The 18714-nt window shown below is 33.2% G+C and overlaps 1 non-coding gene across 1 annotated transcript; it reads left to right on the plus strand.

The window, feature by feature from the left end:
* The first annotated feature begins 245 nt into the window (after positions 1-245).
* LOC119369704 (small nucleolar RNA R71) lies at positions 246-352 on the plus strand. Its single transcript, XR_005177277.1, has one exon. It is a non-coding gene; the product is annotated as a small nucleolar RNA R71 (small nucleolar RNA).
* Positions 353-18714: the final 18362 nt, after the last annotated feature.

The raw sequence follows: 18714 nt of genomic DNA on the forward strand, positions 1-18714 counted from the left end.
ACTTCCTTACCATATTGTCTACCTTGGCATTGAGTGCGGTAATGGCATCGATCTCATAAACTCCTACAGTCTTCTTTCTTTCGGAGTTGCTTTGATAATGGTTATTGCTTACCATCTCTTCTATCAAGTCATATGCCTGATCAATTTCTTTTCTTTCAAAAGATCCACCTGCAGCTACATCTAGAGTAATTTTTATGCTAGGAGATAATGCATTATAAAAAGTTTGTACTTGTAACCACTTAGGCAAGCTGTGATGTGGGCACTTTCTCAATAAGTCCTTGAATCTATCCCAAGCTTCATACAAACTTTCTTAATCATGGTGGATAAATGTCATTATCTCATTGCGCAGTTTTGTGGTCTTTGAAGATGGAAAGAATTTTGCTAAAAATTTTTGGGCTAATTCCTCCCATGTTGTAAAACTTCCAGCAGGGCATGATTGTAACCAGGATCATGCTTTATCCCTTAGAGTGAAAGGAATAAGTCTTAATTTTATGGCATCCTCAGAAACTCCATTTTGTTTGAAAGTATCGCAAATCTCTAGGAAATTTGTGATATGTGCATTAGGATCTTCACTAGGTAAACCTCCATATTGAATTGAGGTAGAAAGCATTTGGATAATTGCAGGTTTAATTTCAAAATTGTTAGCTTCCACCCTAGATCTAGTGATACTCGAGGTTGTTCCATTGAGAGATGGAGTTGTGTAATCTCGCAAAGTGCGGACATGAGGTTAGGGTCCATCCTGTAGGTTAACTTCATCAGCATATTTGCTTACTATTCTTGTTTGCCCTCATGTGCTCTTCTAGCAGCGTTGTTCCAACGACAAGGCTTTTCGATTTCTGGATCAAAGATCAAGGGCTTAGTTCAACTAGATCTTCTTTCACTACAAAAAAAACGCTCAATTGCGACCGATTTTTGCGACCGATTTTTGCGACCGATATATAAGGGTCGCAATTTTGCGACCGATTTGCGACTTCTAGTACATCGGTCGCTCATATTGGCGCTGAAAAATTCCCGCGAGAATGGTTAGTGATTTGCGACCGCCTTACTACGGATTTGCGACCGATTTTGCGACCGATTTGCGACTACGTTTTATCGGTCGCAAAATTTCGCGCGTAAAAAATGCGGCAAAGTTCTGAGACCGATTTGAGACTGAATTGCGACTGATTTTTTTGCGACCGATATGTTTTGTCGCAAATCGGTCGCAAAACTTGTGCCTAGTCAAACGACGTCGGCTCATTAAAAATTGCGACTGAGTTTATAGAAATTGCGACCGATAAGTCGGTCGCAAAAATTAGGGCTTTAAACAAGCCGCACCCTCTCTTTTTTCTTTCTTCTTCTTTCTCTCTTCTCCTTCTCCTCTCCTCTGCTCCGTCCGCAGCGCCACACAGCCCCTTCCTCACACCGTTCCAGCTCGCCTGACGCCGCCAGCCCCGCCCCCTTTGCTCTCCGCCAGCCACACAGGTTAGTTTTATTTTGCGATTAATTTGTCAAAATTTTTTTTTTCGAATTTATTTGTTTTTCGAATTTATTTATTTTTATTATATTAAGTTATATATGGTTGATTTTGTATATTGTTGTTAGAATTTTGTATATGGTTGCGATTAATTTATTTTGTATATGGTTAATTTATTTTATTATTATTATAATTATTAGCTAGTATTATTGCTGTTGTTATTATTATTATTATTATTATTATTATTATTATTATTATTATTATTATTGTGATTGTTATTATTATTATTATTATTATTATTGTTATTATTATAATTATTACTGCTGTTCTTATTATTATTATTATTATTATTGTTATTATTATAATTATTATATATATACTGCTGTTCTTATTATTATTATTATTATTATTATTGTTATTATTAAAATTATTACTACTGTTCTTATTATTATTATTATTATTATTATTATTATTATTATTATTATTATTAGTATTAGTATTATTAGTATTATTGTTGTTGTTATTAATATTATTATTAATGTTATTATTATTATTATTGTGATTGTAATTATTATTATTATTATTATTATTATTAGTATTATTGTAGCTTCATATAATAATAATAATAATGTTAGGAATAATAATAATTTTATTACTGAATATAAAATTGTAGCTTCATAAAATTTTATTATTAGTATTGTAGCTTTATTATTATTATAATTTTATTATTTTAGCTTCATAAAATCTCCATAACCCGTAGATAATTATTTTATTATTTCATTATATTACTATTTCGAAAAGTGTTTAATTTGCAGCTTGATATTAAAACCTAATTGAAAGTACTTTTTGTAAAATGTTAGGAATAATAATAATTGAGAGAAAATTTATATTGTATTCAAAGTTGAAGGAGAAAGAGAAGAATTTTTATGGTATTGAAATTAATGTTCTTGTCTCTATTTAATTATCTATAAACCATAATTATTTATATTTAAATGCCTAATTATCAATTTATCGATTTAAATAATTTTAAATAATTGTGTAAAGTAGAATGCACAACAACAATTTGATTGTATAAATTTCATGTGGCGTTCTTTCTCCTTTTGCCCATGTCATTTTTGGACCTCCAAAACTAAGATTGGATATGCATTTTATTAAAAAATAATAATTATCTATAAAAGACATGTACATGCTAGCTAGCTTAATCGTCCAAGAAATTAACGGTGAGTATACCAATCTAATCACATGAAAATAATGTATCCTGCACTCTTCAGTTTGTAAACTGTCATAAAAAGCAACCTTTTTTTTTGTTTTTTACCATGTAGTGAAAGAAGATGATCAAAGACAATTGAGAGAAAAACATTGAGTGCAGTTTTATATTCAAAACTCTGTATTTAGGGATTTTAAAATCCTTGGATTAAAAGTTAACCCCAAATAATTAGTTGCGACTTACAAAGTTACTGAGTTGTTGCAAATTCTCACCGTAATCTTACTTTTAGGATGCTAATAAATCTAAGTTTTAAAATGAGAGTGCCAAGAGGATAAAGTTTATTTTAGACTGATTTAAGCCTTTTGTGTATAAAATGATAAGTTATATGTTAGTTGAGATTTTTTTTTTATAATTAAGGATATTTAATTTTTATGATATTAATAATAAAAATTTTCAAATGAATAGAAGATTATATTTTTTTAAAAATATATTTTTAGATTTCTTTTATTTACTTTAATAATATTTTTAATTTATAATTGGGCGCTCTTGAATCAATCTTCTAGATACGTCCCTTCCTACAATTTTTACCTGTCTTAAAAACAACCTCCTTAACATTTTTTTTCAAAAGTATTACTATCTTTTTACAACAATTACAACGTGGCTAGTGTCTCTGGCACAAATTGTGCCAAAAGTATTTACGGAAAAGAATAATTACATGGATAAGGTTAACTTTTTAGTCAAAAAATCCATTAACACGCACCGTCAAGCAAATGAGGAATCTAACTAGAAAGCGTTGTACTCGTACTACTACTACTACTATTAACGATGTAAGACTGCTATGGAACAATAGAATATTATATATTCTAAAGACCTATATATATGTAATGAGTAGAGGGATCATAATGTGAATGGTTTGATCCTACGCTAAACATTGGCACGAAGGTTCATCCTAAGTATAATCTGGTTGATATTAATCAAAGAAGAAGATATACAAAGTATGAACCTTTTGTTTTGGCAATGCAAGCTGCACAAGTGTACTATGTCCCATATCCATCGTTTAAACGAGATAGATGCGATTGGATGGCAGTGTGTAAAATCAAGGCTAGATCAGTTGTTCATGCACTTGAAATGAAACAATCTTCTTCACTCGCAGTATCGGAGGCATTTCAAGAAGTTAGGGTTGAAACGCAACCGATGCAAGTTGTTGAAGATTTAACAGATAGGTTGGATGATGAAAGCCGATCTTATGTTGAAATAGGAGCATCAGATGATGAAGAGGAAGAAGATCAAATCATCATGGGTACCTCAGAAGACGAATATGAAGAAGAGGAAGCTGATGAAGAGGAGGAAGCAGATGATATTGAAGACACTTAAAACTTAGAGCAATTTTACTGTTACAAATTGATAAATGTATATGCAATTAATATTATTAATGAAGAATTTCAATGGTATTCACTTTGTTTGCTCGTATTTACCACAAGTTCTACAATTCATATAATTGTATAAATTCATTTTATCTAGGTTCTGATATCTGCAGTACAGATGGCTAGAGGCAGAGCGTTTGATTCTGACGCGTCCGGCAGTGGTTCGCATGGAGGTCGTGGACCTGGACGCAGTGCCCGTGGACGAGTAGGGTCGATCCCTCGTCCTTCGTCAGGTACGTCTGGGGCTTCGTCATCTGCTCAGCGACCAGTACTGCCGCCATCACATCCTTCTTCAGGTACGTCTGGGGCTTCATCCTCTGCTCAGCGTCCAGTACTGCCGCCATCACAGCCTTCTGCTCCTTCCTCTTCTGCTCCTTCCTCTTCTACCCCCGTTTCTGGACCATTACAGACTCCAGCAGCTGCACAGTCACCCACTGTGCAAGGTAATCATAAATGTCATAACTGTCATTTTAATTATATATTAATTATCTAGAAATGTATAACATTTGTCATTTATTTTGCAGCTTCATCAGATCCACGTATCACCCTCAGTTTGGTAGCGGGACAGTAAGTACTTATTCAGATTTTCTGTAGGCATATTTTGTAATTATATTTTGTACTTATTCATATCTGTGATGCTTTCGTGTAATTATATTTCACTTCTGTTTTTTTTTTTCAGCATATATCCATCTTCTCGAGCAGCGAGGCAAATTTTGAAGATAATCAAGCTACAGCTGCATAAAGAAGGATACACATGGGATGCCGTACCACAAGAGGCGAGAGACTTTTATTGGGAGGAGTTCCAGGTACTCTTTGGTTTAAGTTATATCATCATTCAATGTTTACAATTCAAGATAAATCCTTAGTGTTTAAACACTATATTTCATTTTTTTGCAGAAACATTTCATATGGGACGAGGCCATTACAGCTATGCTGAAAGTAGCCTGGGAGAAGATATGCGCCGATCGATACGCTGACTTCACGTATAGGATGAGAAAAAGCGGTAAGAAGCAGCAGTGCGTGTCTCAGGAGATATGGGAGAGCTGGCAAAAGGCTTGGGAGGATCCTGCATTCAAGAGAAAGCGGGAGATATTTGCACAAAACAGGCGTAGTGAGACTGGCGGTGATGGAGCAGGACCTTCGCGACACACAGGCGGATCTATATCTGCTATAGAGACAGCTCGATTATTAGTAAGTGACCTAGTCCATTTACAATAAACTGATGTTTAATGAAAGGACATTATATATATTAATATATCATGAATAAAAATTTATTACAGGCTAAAGAATTAGGTCGTGAGCCCACACCGATGGAGGTGTTTACATACACTCACACGAAGGACCACGATCGTAATACCTTTGTCGACAGACGTGCGCTGAGCGTCAATGTAAGTAACAATGAATAATATTTACATTTACCCTCTAATCATTGCGAAGATGTACAAAGTTCAATATAATAAAGCTTGCAATTGCATTGATTAATTAATTTTTTATTTTCAGGAGAACTATACTACAGCTCGGGAGCGTATTGTTACTTCTCAGACCGATGAATCCGAAGCTGAGTCAAGAATTGACGAGGTAGCGCTTTATCTCGAGGCTGTAGGGGGCGAGAAGAAGAGGAAGGTATACGGCATCGGGTCTCAGGCATCACAGTTTTACACTGGCTCAGCAGCTCACGCTTCTACAGCCAGCGCAGCACCGCAGCCGGAGCACACTGACTCGCACTATGATGATGATATACGGGCTCAGCTTGCTGATCAGCAGAGATAGATTGCAGAGCTTAGAGCGCATGTGCTGCGGCTGTCCGGTGAGCACCGTGCTGGTACTTCTTTCTCTGATCCTGCGCCTGCTACAGACCGACATGTTTCGACGTCTCAGCAGCAGCCACTATCGGCTCCTGATCCCGATGCTGCAGGCGATACCTTGCTCACCCCTCCTGGCGCTACATCACATCCAGCAGGTACTCCTCCCGGCGATCCGACATCGGAACCTGCAGATGAGCAGCAGCATATATAGATTTGATTTCCGACCTTTTATTTTTTCATTTGTATTTTCATTTTTTAATTTGTCCAGAACAATAAAAATTACATTTTTATACTGTTCTTGAATTGCGTGTGTGTATATATGCATTTATGTCAACTTTCACAGGTGTAGAAAAATTTTGGTTTCAAAATAATATTTAATTTTTTTTATTCCCTTTTTCATTTTTGCGACCGATTTGCGACCGATTTGCGACCAAAAAAAAATTTTTGAATTTATAAATTGCGACCGATTTGCGACCGATTTTAAAAATTTGCGACCGATATTCTGCGACCAAATTTGCGACTGAATTTCCAATTAAATCACGACCAAAAGTTGCGACCGATTATTCAATTTTGCGACCGACTTATCGGTCTCTAATTTGCGACCGATTTTCTCATCGGTCGCAATTTAGATTTGCGACCAGTGATTTTGCGACCGACAAAAGTCGGTCGCAAATCGGTCGCACAGAACAAATAGCGACCGATTTTTGCCATTTTGCGACCGATTGGTCGGTCGCAAAATGGCGTTTTTTTTGTAGTGTTTGCATAAACACCTAAAATAATCTTCCAGAAAAATTAAAAGAATAAATAAAAATAAATGTCTAAATTAATAATAGGGTAATTAGTATTGATATTGGTAATGCCAATCCCCAGCAACGGTGCCAAAAACTTGACAGTGATTTTCACAAGTGTACTAAATCGCAACAAGTAATATATAATGAGCAGAGTATCGTTCCCTCGAGGATTGTTTACCAAGTACCAAAATTATGTTAACCTACTATTATTTAAATGGAAATTTAGGGAAATTATTTTAAGAAACTAAATTCAACAAATAAAAGATAATAAAAAGAAATCAAGCAATCAATTTTTGATTAAAAGAAATGAAGGATTAAGGACTACTAGGGATTTTGACTTCAATTAATTCTATCCAATTTATTTTATTAGTTCGTTAATCAATTTTAATTGTTCAAGTAGGGGAAATAACCCTAAAATCACTAACAAGCTCTCCCGATGTATTGTTAGTTATTTTAACCCGGTCTAATTACCTATCTTTCAATAGTGCAATCAAACATGAATTAAATCATTAAGTTTTATGGTTTGTTTTGTGAATTCATAACCTAGGGTCATTAAATTATGAGAACCCCCCATGAGTCAAACCATATAGCTTCCGCATCAAGTTATTATTCTCATGTAATTTATTATATTTTTCATATCAAAAACCCTTCTCCCGATAGTGATTAATGAAATAAATCAATGCAGGGGAAAAAACTCAGCCTGGAGGCATTAAGCTCAATAATAAATTATACTTTGAACAAAGAAAAATAAATCTAATATTATAAATTGGAAAAGAAATTAAGCTACATCGAATCCCTAGTATGGGAGTTTAGTTCGACATAGTAATTAAATAAGACTCAATTAAACTTGATAATAATTCCATAATCAATGTGAATAATGAAAGTAAAAACAAGATTAAGAGTTTAGAGATAAAAACTAGTCAAATAAAGTGGATGGCTTCCTTGAATTTTGACACAATTCTTGATCACTTGAAGTCTTAAAGAGAGAAAAATAATAGAACAAGAGATTGTAGAACCAGTGATATATTTACAAAGAATTGGTTCTCTCTTTATATAGACTTCCTGGGAGAAAATCCGACTTCGTTTAGGAAATAGAGTCTTCATTAAGTAAGAAACCTTTTGGACATAGGAAATTGTTTAGGCTTTGAATTTCTTCTCAATTAGGACTCCCCCATGTGCCTAAATAGGATTAGAAGTTGATCTGCACGTTAAGAAATCATCTTATATGGGTCCATGTAAGTAGTAGGGATCGGCCGGCATTCGCAACCCAAAATAAAAGTTGATTCGCAGCACGGGCGTGCTGTGCGACACGGTCAGGGCGTGCCGGAGCTTGAGTTCTAAGGATGGTTTAGCATGGGCCGTGCTCAGGGGCATGTCTAGAGAGGAATCTGTGGCACGGGCGTGCCACATAGCACAGCTAGGGCATGCTAGGCTCTGAGTCTTCATGATGGAATGCAGCACAGACCGTGCTCAAGTAAGCACACCTTTGGATTGATGTCCTTTTGCGGCACGGGCGTGCCAGATAGCACGACTTGAGCGTGCTAGGGCCTGAGTCTCCACACTGATTTTCCTTGATTCTAGCACGAGCATGCTAAGTTACACGGCCTGGGCATGCTAGAGCCTGAGTGTTCTGCTTTATTTTGCTACTTTCTGTGTCAAACTCCTACAAATTTCCGTAAGATCAAGCAAATTATGTTTCAAGGAAGCTTTGATGAAAAATATAAATAAAACTAAATAAAAAGCTAACTAGAGTAATTAAAACTACTAAAAATTCTAATAAAAATTATATTAAAGATACTATAAAAATAACACTTATCACAGATACGATAATTTTTAAAAAGTAGGACATCTATATACTTATGACACACTACACTAAATAAGTAATACATTAATATTTCAAATAAATAAACAATCATTTATAATAAATCATAAACATAAAATAAAAAAATACTTAATTTCTTATTTCAATAGTTAAATTCTCAAAATCATACCATGCATTACTTTTGCTATTGCATATCTTATGAAAAGTTTCCGCATGATACTTAAAAAGACATATCTCAGCATCACAACTTTTCAGCATATCTCAAAAAGATACAATTTATCATTTTGTTATATAATTTTACTATTTTTGAATGATGTTATAAAATATTATTTCATCTTTTAATATTACCATGCGCATCGTGCAGATTATAAGGAAATAAAAAACTTCAGATAATAGTCATATAGGAAGAAAAAGAACTAAATTAATATTAATAAGTAAAAACTATTTTATTTGGAAATAATAAAGAAATATAAGGGAAAAGAATTCTGATAATTTTCTCTTCAAATTAGAAGGAAAATAAAAAACTATAAAAATAAATTTGTAAAGAAAAAATAATTTTATTTTTCTTTTATATCAAAAAAAAGTAACAAAAGTTTTTCCCAAAGAAAATTAGTCCCTTCTTATTTTTTTGATTATTCATTAATAAAAAAGATATAAAAATAAATTAAAAAAACAGTTTATCATGCGATACGGAAACCTACGTGATATGATAATTTTTAAAAAAGTAGAAGATCCACACGCTTAGGACACACTACACTAATAGTATAATACGTTAATATTTTAAATAAATAAATAATCATTTATAATAAATCATAAACATAAAATAAAAAATACTTAATTTCTTATTTCAATATAATTAGTTAAATTCTCAAAATTATTATTACTATTGAAAATATACATTAATAGTGTGTGTGCATTTTTTTTATGTAGGTCATACTATGGGTGTCAAAATGGGTCACGACACGCGAACACGATTCACTTAACACGCAAAATAAATGAGTTAGGGTTGAGGTTAAACGAGTTTGTGTCATAAACGAGTCACTCATTTATGACATGAAAATAAACGTGTTGTGTCACGGGTTGATACGCGGGTTAGGCGAGTGACCTGTTTATTTAAGAGTAAAGAGGTAATTTTAGTGTTCGATATAAATACTCTAACAAAAACCTATTTAAATTTTATTGTTGTATTACTTTTTTATTTTAATTATAAATCTTGAAGAATTTATGCATTTTACGTGTGAAAATTTATTTTTAAATATGATTGAAGTTAAATAGTTTAGAAGTTAAAAATACCATAAGTAGGTTAAGTTGGTCGTATATAGGTCAACACATTCACTTAACCTATTTATGATATTAAGCGGGTTACATAAGTTGTATATAGATCAACACGATCCACTTATCCTATTTATGATATTAAGCAGGTTAAACGTGTCGTGTTCGTGTCAATCGTCTAATTTTCGTGTTGTGTTTGTGTTAAAGTTATAAAAAATTATTTCATCCTTAAATATTGCTCTGCGCATGGCGCGGTTTCTAACACTAGTTAATCATAAATAAAAAGAAAATTCTACTTTAAGTTTACATTAACCAAATCTCTCTCTCTCTCTCTCTCTCTCCCTTCCTCTATCAATTAGGCCATAAACAAACCGAATCGAGCTGAGGCTTGGTGATCTTGAGCTTGGCCTATTTAAAAATAGCCAAGCTCAAGCTTGACTCGGGCTCGGCTCGATAACCATAAATGAGCCGAGCTCGAGCTCGAAATCTATTAACCAAAATGGCGTCATTTTAATGTAGGTCTTAATTGATTTTGACTTATTGAACTAGTTCGTAAGCTTGACTTGGCTCGATAAGACTAGCTCGTGAGATAGCTCTAGAGTTCAGCTTGATAAAGCTGGCTCATGAGCTAATGACCCAAGCTTGAGCTTAGCTTGTTTATTAAATGAGCTCGAGATCGGCTCGATAAGCTTATTGAACGAGCTCGAGCGACCTTTTACCGAGCTGAGCCTCGAACAGCTCACGAGCGGCTTGTCTCGTTTACAATCCTACTCTCAACATCCATTCTCACCCATTAAATAATTTTACATCAATTATTTTATAAAAGGCTTATGTTACGATATTTCATTATTCAATTTTTAAACGGTAAGCAAAAAGCCAAGAAGTAATATGTGTGCTTCTGCAAAGTAATATGGCAGAGATTCCTTCTCCCTTAATCAGAGGTCTCGAGTTTAAACTCTGAATATGTAGTCTTTTTAAATACTCGGAGGAAGTACTTTACCCCTTTTTATGGACATATCCAGCGCGAATCTGTATTAATCGGACAGTGAGCTTAGGGACATTGGATGATTAAAATCAAAATCAAACTGCCTTTGATTGTAGACTGAACTCTACTGTAAGATGCTAACTGCATGGATTGTGATGCTTGGATGACAATGTACGGTATGATATTTACCAGAAAATAAATGTTTGGGTGTGATAGTTTGACAAAGTGAATTGATCAGACTTGGCTACCAGTTCATCAGATTCACTGGATTTGGTAATTCATTAATATGAATGAATGCTATCAAACTGTTAATGACCATGATATGCGAGCCATTTTTATTTTTATATTTCTAACTATAACTACCAAGAAGAAAAATCTTAATTAACAAATATTATATTTGATTGAACTATATTGAATTTCAAAAATTTTAATTTCTAAGAGAAAATATTTTGCATTTATATCAAACATATCTTAATTTTTTTGGGATGTAGTACAATGTATATCATTATATATACAACGGCACTCAAATGAATTAGAGACAAAATTACTTCATAAAATCGTGACAATTTTATAAAGAAGATGTAATTTATATAATACACAGATTTCACAATCGATGTGAGATTTTAAGGACCAACTCACTATCTGGTGACCGCGAGTGGAAGACTAAACATCATACGAGTTTAATCAATGTTAAAGTTATTGCAATTAGAAATTTAGAAAGCTGTGCAAAACTTAAATGCTGAAATTAGGTACAGATTAGATTAATCAAACCATGGCATTTGTAAATATGGTTAAAACCATGTCCTAGATAGAAATAGGCAGCACCAACCAGACCACGTTGGACCACGTTGTTTAAGCAACAAAGAGTCAATGTGCAGAAGTAGAACTACCACATGCACATACTATTCTCTTTTTATTTTATTTTATTTTTATTTTGAATTAAAAAATTATTGGAGGCAAAAATCTGGCTGGGTTTCAAACTCACAATTACTTCATTACTTTGACAATTAACTAGTGTTAGAACTTGCATGATGTGCAGAATAATATTAAATGATGAAATAATCATGTGCGGAATAATAAAATGATTATGAAATGCATTATAAAATTATATCTCATTGAGATATGCTAAAAAAAAAGTTGCCATGCTAAGATTTGTCTTCTTAAATATCCTGCGAAGCATTTTACCAAAAGTATGCAATAGGTTTGACACGGATTTGCCTAACATGCAACATGATTAGGGTCAACATGAACACAATATAAAAATTTGACCAATTTAATAATTGTGTTAAATTTATCAACACGAACATGATACGTTTAACCCGTCTAATATCATAAACAAGTTAAGCGGGTCGTGTTAACTCATATACAACTCGTGTAACCCCTTAATATCATAAACAAGTTAAGTGGATGGTGTTGACCTGTAAACGACCCACTTAACCTCTTTAGAATATTTTAAATTTTAACCTATTTAACTCCAATCATCTTTAAAAATAAATTTTCACACATAAAATGCATAAATTCTTCAAGATTCATAACTAAAATAAAAAAAGTAATACAATAATAAAATTTAAATAGGTTTTAATTGGAATATTTATATTTAACACTAAAATTACCTCTTTACTTTTAAATAAACGGGTCACTTGCCTAACCCGTGATAGGTACGTTTATATTAATGTCATAAATGGGTGACTCGTCTATGACACAAACCGGTTTAACCTCAACCCTTAATCCATTTATTTCGCATGTTAAGCGAATTGTATTCGCGTGTCATGATCCATTTTGACACCTCTTATGACCTGCGTAAAAAAATGCACATATACCATTAATGTATTTTTCAACAGTAATAATAATTTTGACTAATTATATTGAAATAAGAAATTAAGTATTTTTTATTTTATGTTTGTGAGTCCCATTTTATATGGCACAACCCAAGGGGGATAAATTGGGTTTTTAAAAAATTTATCTGTTACGCAAGTTCAGAATTATAAAGCAGCGAAATTAGAAAGCATTTGTGAGAGACAATTATCAAGATTAGAGCTTCCTCAAAAAGTTTATGAAAGATTAGAATATTGATTATAACTCGGATTTTGATTTCTACTACATGTAAAAGGACAAATTAGAATTTGGAGAAACCACAATATAGAAATCAAGAGTTCTAATGATCTACAAAGATAAAGCTTTTGCACGATTAGAAACATAAAATCATTTATAATTTTGCATTCCTAAAAACATTAACAGATGTGTAATCATAATATAATCAAGCAACACTTCAGAAAGTAAAAGAAGAACAACACAGAGATTTATGGTGGTTCGGCCCTAACTCGCCTACATTCACTCTCCAAGACTCATATTAAGATCCTCCACTATATTATCTCTTTTAAAGGGTAAGTGACAAAACAATCGTTACAAAGGAAATAGATTAGAAACCTAGACCTAACCTTTAATCTACTAGATTCCAAAGGTTCTAGTCAACTTCTACTCTTCTATTTTACTGAGAATAGAAAACTCAAATCAAGACATTAAAATCTTACACAAGGAGAAGGTCGCTTGATAACCTTTTACAACATAGTTTCTCACTTAAGCTATACACAAATATTTTTCATTTGAACCTCTAATCTACAACAGATTACAACAATCTATATAGATAGAGAAATGCAACTATAAGCAAAGGAAGAACATAAAACAGATTTTAAAAAAGAAAGTAAGTTCAGAACTGTTTTTCATAAAAAGGTTGTTACCAGATTTCTTTTCTCTTAAAAATATTCCTTAAAGAATTGAGAAGAAAAGAAATGAAGGGGGTTGAAGAGAGAGTTTTGAGTGATTTGAATCTTTGAGAAATGGTCTCTTACTCTTGCCAACATTTCTTTTGAAAGACGAAAAGCTTTTTATACAAAAATGGTGTTCCCGTTATTTAATAAATGTTGGACATAAAGCAATAAATATTTCTTACATGGTGAGCTTAAAGAGACAGTGCATGGATAGTATTTAAACAATCTGACAGGGCACTTATTGCACACACACATGCACGATGTTGCAGATGAAAGGTTTAGTTCAAAAAGCTATGTTACTTTTACAGCAGAAGCAGGCAGCTGTATCAGAAATAGACAGTTGTGTCAGAAATAGAAATTGTCAATTCTGTCAGAATCAGAAACTACTTTTACAGAAACTCATTTAATAGCCACCAAAAAGATTTAATCAAAAAATCTTTTTCATTTTGGAAAATGTGAAAAGCAAAAATTTGACTATTTCCTTTTAATATTTTTATCAAAAACATTTTAAAATGATTTTAAGAGAGATGAAATAAGTTTTGTGCTTATAATATAATTTTCTCTCTATCCTACAATAATTCCTAAGATTTAATAAAATACTAACCACTAAAAATATCTTCAATAATCTTCATGGTCTTCAATAAAAAAATATTGGATTGTAGGAGCTTGATTTCTTCAATAACTTCAACATTAAAAATAAATCTGCATAAAATATCTTTAGCACATACAAAAACATTAAATTTATTTGGTTCGCATAATCATCAAAATCTTAGGATAAAATTAACTTTGAGCCAGCAATCTCTCCCTTTTTTATGATGACAAAACCAATAACTTTATCACATATAAGAATAAGTGCTCCCCTTGAATTTATGCAATACAATAGAATAAAATTTCTAAGTTCAAATATTTTCTAATTTGGCAAGATTAGAACTTCTATAAGTAGATAAAACTCTCCATGAATAAGTGCAATATAAGCGCTAAGGTATTTAGAACAGAACACAGATAAAAGAAGAAACTGATTTTAGAATTAGAACTGAAGTTAAGTCTAACAATCAGAAATAACTACTCAAGATAAGCATATTCTATTCACACGAAAACAAAACATTAGAACAAAAAGAGTCACAGTTAGAGCAGGATAAGCATAGAGATTAAGTACTTAAAAAACTTTTACTATATTCTCCCCGAGTACTTAAGGATATACTATTTTCTCCCTTTTTTTGTCATCAGAAAAAAAATAATAAAAAAAAAGCAATAAAACAACCAAGTTAAAGAAAAAACAATACAAACAGAAAATTCAGATGTAACACAAACAGAATAAGAATAAATCAAAATGTTAACAAAATAAAATAAGTTATCAAAAATCTTTGCAAAAATTCTAGTAAAAAATGTTTGGGTAAGAGGTCACTAGTTTTTAGGTTTAGTTTTGGGTTTCTTTGAGCTTCTAAGGTTCTGGGCAGGTGTGGATTCATTTGAGTCCTTGGTTCTTTTGGAAGATGGGTGCAAAGGGGTTTTCCTCCCTAGTCTTTTATCGTCCCAGCAATGCGCTTGAACCTTTTAGTCTTTCAAGACATAGGAGTGCTGGTTGCAGTTTTGACTTTAAGGGTAGCCAACCTCCTCTGATTTATACTTTTCATTTTCTCCATAGAATCAATCAATGACTGAGTATAAGCCATTACTTCTTTTCCATGCTTAATGGCTTCTCCAAGCTCATTATTGTGCTCCTCAATGAGCTGCTTCTCTATCTTAACCAACACTGATTCTCTATTTTTCTACATAGGAGTTTGTTCAGGTGCCTTTCTAGCTTTTGATTCTGGTTGTAGCTCTTCTTCATCACTGATTTCCAGCTTCTTAGTTTTAGTCTCACTAATCTCTTCAACTTCATCTCCTTCCTTATCCTTTACTGCCTCCTCAATTTCAGCTTTATCAAAATCTCCAAAGTTCCCTTTATCTTCTGGAAATTCATTTCCAACTACAGCATCTTCTTATTTTTCTTTTCCTCGATCTTCTTCTTTTTCTTTTCCTTTATCTTCTTCTAATTCTACTCCTTTCTCCTCTTTTAATCTTATCTCTTCTAACTTCCCTTTTCCTTTTTTTGATCTCACCTTTTCTAACTTTACTTTTTAAGACTCGACTTTTTCTCTCTTTTTCTTTTCTAATTTTGATTTTTCATTTTCTAAACTCATCTTTTCCTTTTCTAATCCTTATTTCTCCTTTTCTAATCTCACTTTCTTCTTTTATGTTCTCACTTTCTCTTTTTTTTTTTTCTACTACTTCTAGCTTTTCTTTTTCTTTTCCTTTTTCCTTCCCTTGATCCTCCTTTTCTTCTCCTTCTTCTTTTTCATCCTTACTCTTCAAAGAATTGCTATCTAACTTAGAAACACTATAGCACTTCTTCCTTTTTAAGTTCACTCCTAGAAATTCAAAGATGGGAGTTAGAATCATCCCATAGGGCAGTTTCTTAGAAACACCTTGTATCTTGTCAAGTATAGCATAACACAGATTAAAAGGCTTTTTCTCAACAATATGCCACATTAAACAAAGCTCTACTTGATTAATATAAGTGATGCACTCTTAGGTAGTAGACAATGCATAACTAGTTTATACAACCACATAACTAGTTTATAAAACCACTTAAAATTTTCATGAACATCAGAGCAATCAATCACAACTTTTTATTTTTCTACAATCCTCTTCTTTGTGATTTTTCTAATGAACTCATCCCTTTTATACATAGTAAGCCTAGTTGTTTCTTTAATCTTTGTTGCTTTTGTCCCATTATTAGGAATTTTATAAATATTGCTAAGGTCAGTGAGGGATAGTAGCCTAGTCTCTCCATCCATTTTTCATAGAAAGTATCTCAAGACTAGTTCCTCTAACAGATCCATAAAACTCCTTAACAACATTTTCATAACAGGGCTTATTCAATGAAAATCCATCCACCCTTGAAATTCAAACCACTCCCTAAACTGAAACTCTATTTTTCCAAAAAAATTTCCAATCTATTACATAGGAGCGCATCAAAGAGTATAGAGACAAAATCGACTTACCCTTGTTTCGAGAAGCAGTATCCTTTTCAATTGTCTTCTCTTTTCCTTTGTCTTTCTCTAGTTTGGGCTTTCATTTCTCCTTTTTCAAACTTGATTGGCTCATGGATTTCTTGAGTTCTGGTTCTAATTTCTTATATTTCTAGGTTAGTTCCATGAGGAGTTGGAGTTCTTCACTGGACAGTTTCAGGAGAGGAAGAACTCGATTTAGACATGGCTGATTTCTATTTTCTAGTTCTATGAGTTTTAGGGTTTTGTTGAGAGATTAGAGAGAAAGAGACGTTGGAGACAGAGAGAGAGAGTAGAAGGTTAAGTGTAGTTATGGTTTTAGGAGAGAGAAGAAACTTTAATGGGTAGTTTTAATTGAAAGAGAGGATGTGTCAGGAACATGGGAGAGAGAAATCGAAAAAGTAAATGTTGCAGTTTTGAAAGTTGAAAACGCAGTTTTTGGGGGGAAGCTAAAATTAGTTGACTTGACTTTTATAAGCTTTTGATAGACTCAACAAGTAAATAAAAGAAAATATAACTGACACACAATTAAAAACCTGCTGCCACTTTTATAAAAATGAAAACTAATAATAAAAGAATTAAATAAGACAAATAAAATAAAAGAGAGACTTGACTTAAAAAAAATAGAATCTGATGTAGATGGCGACATTCGAATTCTACATCAGAACTTAATAAGCTCTTTTAGACATAAAAACACTTTACTTCAGAAGAGTACACATGGAATTAGAATTGCATACAAATCATAACAAGTCTTTCATTCTTAAGCACAGGAAAGCATTTAGAACATGATAAATAGAGTTCTAAAGTTAAGAGTTTAGAATCAGAATACACAGTTCTTTTCTAATCAATCAAAATTGATTTTCATTTAAAGGCTTGGTGAACATATCAGTCAATTGCTTTTCAGTAGGAATAAACTCAACCACTGTATCATTTTTTTGAACATGATCACGAATGAAGTGGTGTTTGAGTTCTATATGCTTGGTTCTAGAATGCTAAACTGGATTCTTAGTAAGATTGATAGCGCTGGTGTTGTCACATTTGATTGGTATTGTTTCTAATTTCAGACCATAGTCTGCCAATTATTGCTTGATCCATAGAACTTGTGCAATATAGCATCTAGCAGCTATATATTCTACTTCTACTGTAGAAAGAGCAACAGAAGTTTGTTTCTTACTAAACCAAGATATAAGGGTGTGTTGACGCGTGGTTTTATGCCTCCATCTAACCCAATGATGATATGAGGACAAAGGATGAGGTTTCACAATAAACCAGAAGTGCCTGAATCAAAAATAGAATCAAACCGCCCAAAGGAGTCTGACCCGTGTTAGGGCTGCGTCACGCAGCTAATACCTGCGTGACGGCACTCTTAGTTGCGTCACGCAGCTCTAACGGGTCTGACACCCTTGGCGCGCGCCCGTGCAATGGCCTGCACTGTTTGTATGGATACGCGACAACTGTACGAAAAGTAAGTCGCATCACGCAGGCTTACGGGTGCGTCACGCAGCTCCTACCCGTGTGACGCGACTACCCTGTTGCCCTAGCCATATAAATACTGCATTACACAGCAAAAACGGGACTTTTGAAAACTTTTTTTCATTTCTCTCAAAAAGACTAAGGCATTTTAGACTAAAAGAAAACGATTGCGGCTAGGCTTTTTCCTCAAAGACTCCAGTGAGTAACCTTGAGGAAGATCAAGCCATTAGGCACATAGATTGAAAGCTTAAAAATATAAAAAGGACATAAAAAAGAGTAAAAAAAGAAAAGAAAGGTTTTTATTGCTAAGATTGGACACTGAACATTTCTGGGATCGTGAAGCTTCATCCCTAGATCAACCATATCGTATGCAATCCTCAAATCTGAGGGTTAGGTAATCATCTAAACCATTTTTTTTTATTTTAGTTACTTATTTGTGAAAGTCTCATTTTCTTAGTATTTTAGTTAGTTTGGCTTTGATTAAACTACATTTTGCCCATCTCTGAGTGTTTCTGAGTTGTATTAAATCTCTGTTGGTAAAAAGAACACGCAAAAAGAGTAGTTTGAATGGTAGTTGTGGACTAGAGCAGCCGCGTCACGCAGCTACTACCTGCGTGACGCGACTGTTCATGTCCAAAAGTCTTTAATTCGGACTGGACCA

This window comes from Jatropha curcas, chromosome 9 (assembly GCF_041381405.1).
Source record: "Jatropha curcas cultivar XTBG-Jc1 chromosome 9, XTBG_Jcur_1.0, whole genome shotgun sequence".
Classification (NCBI taxonomy): domain Eukaryota; kingdom Viridiplantae; phylum Streptophyta; class Magnoliopsida; order Malpighiales; family Euphorbiaceae; genus Jatropha; species Jatropha curcas.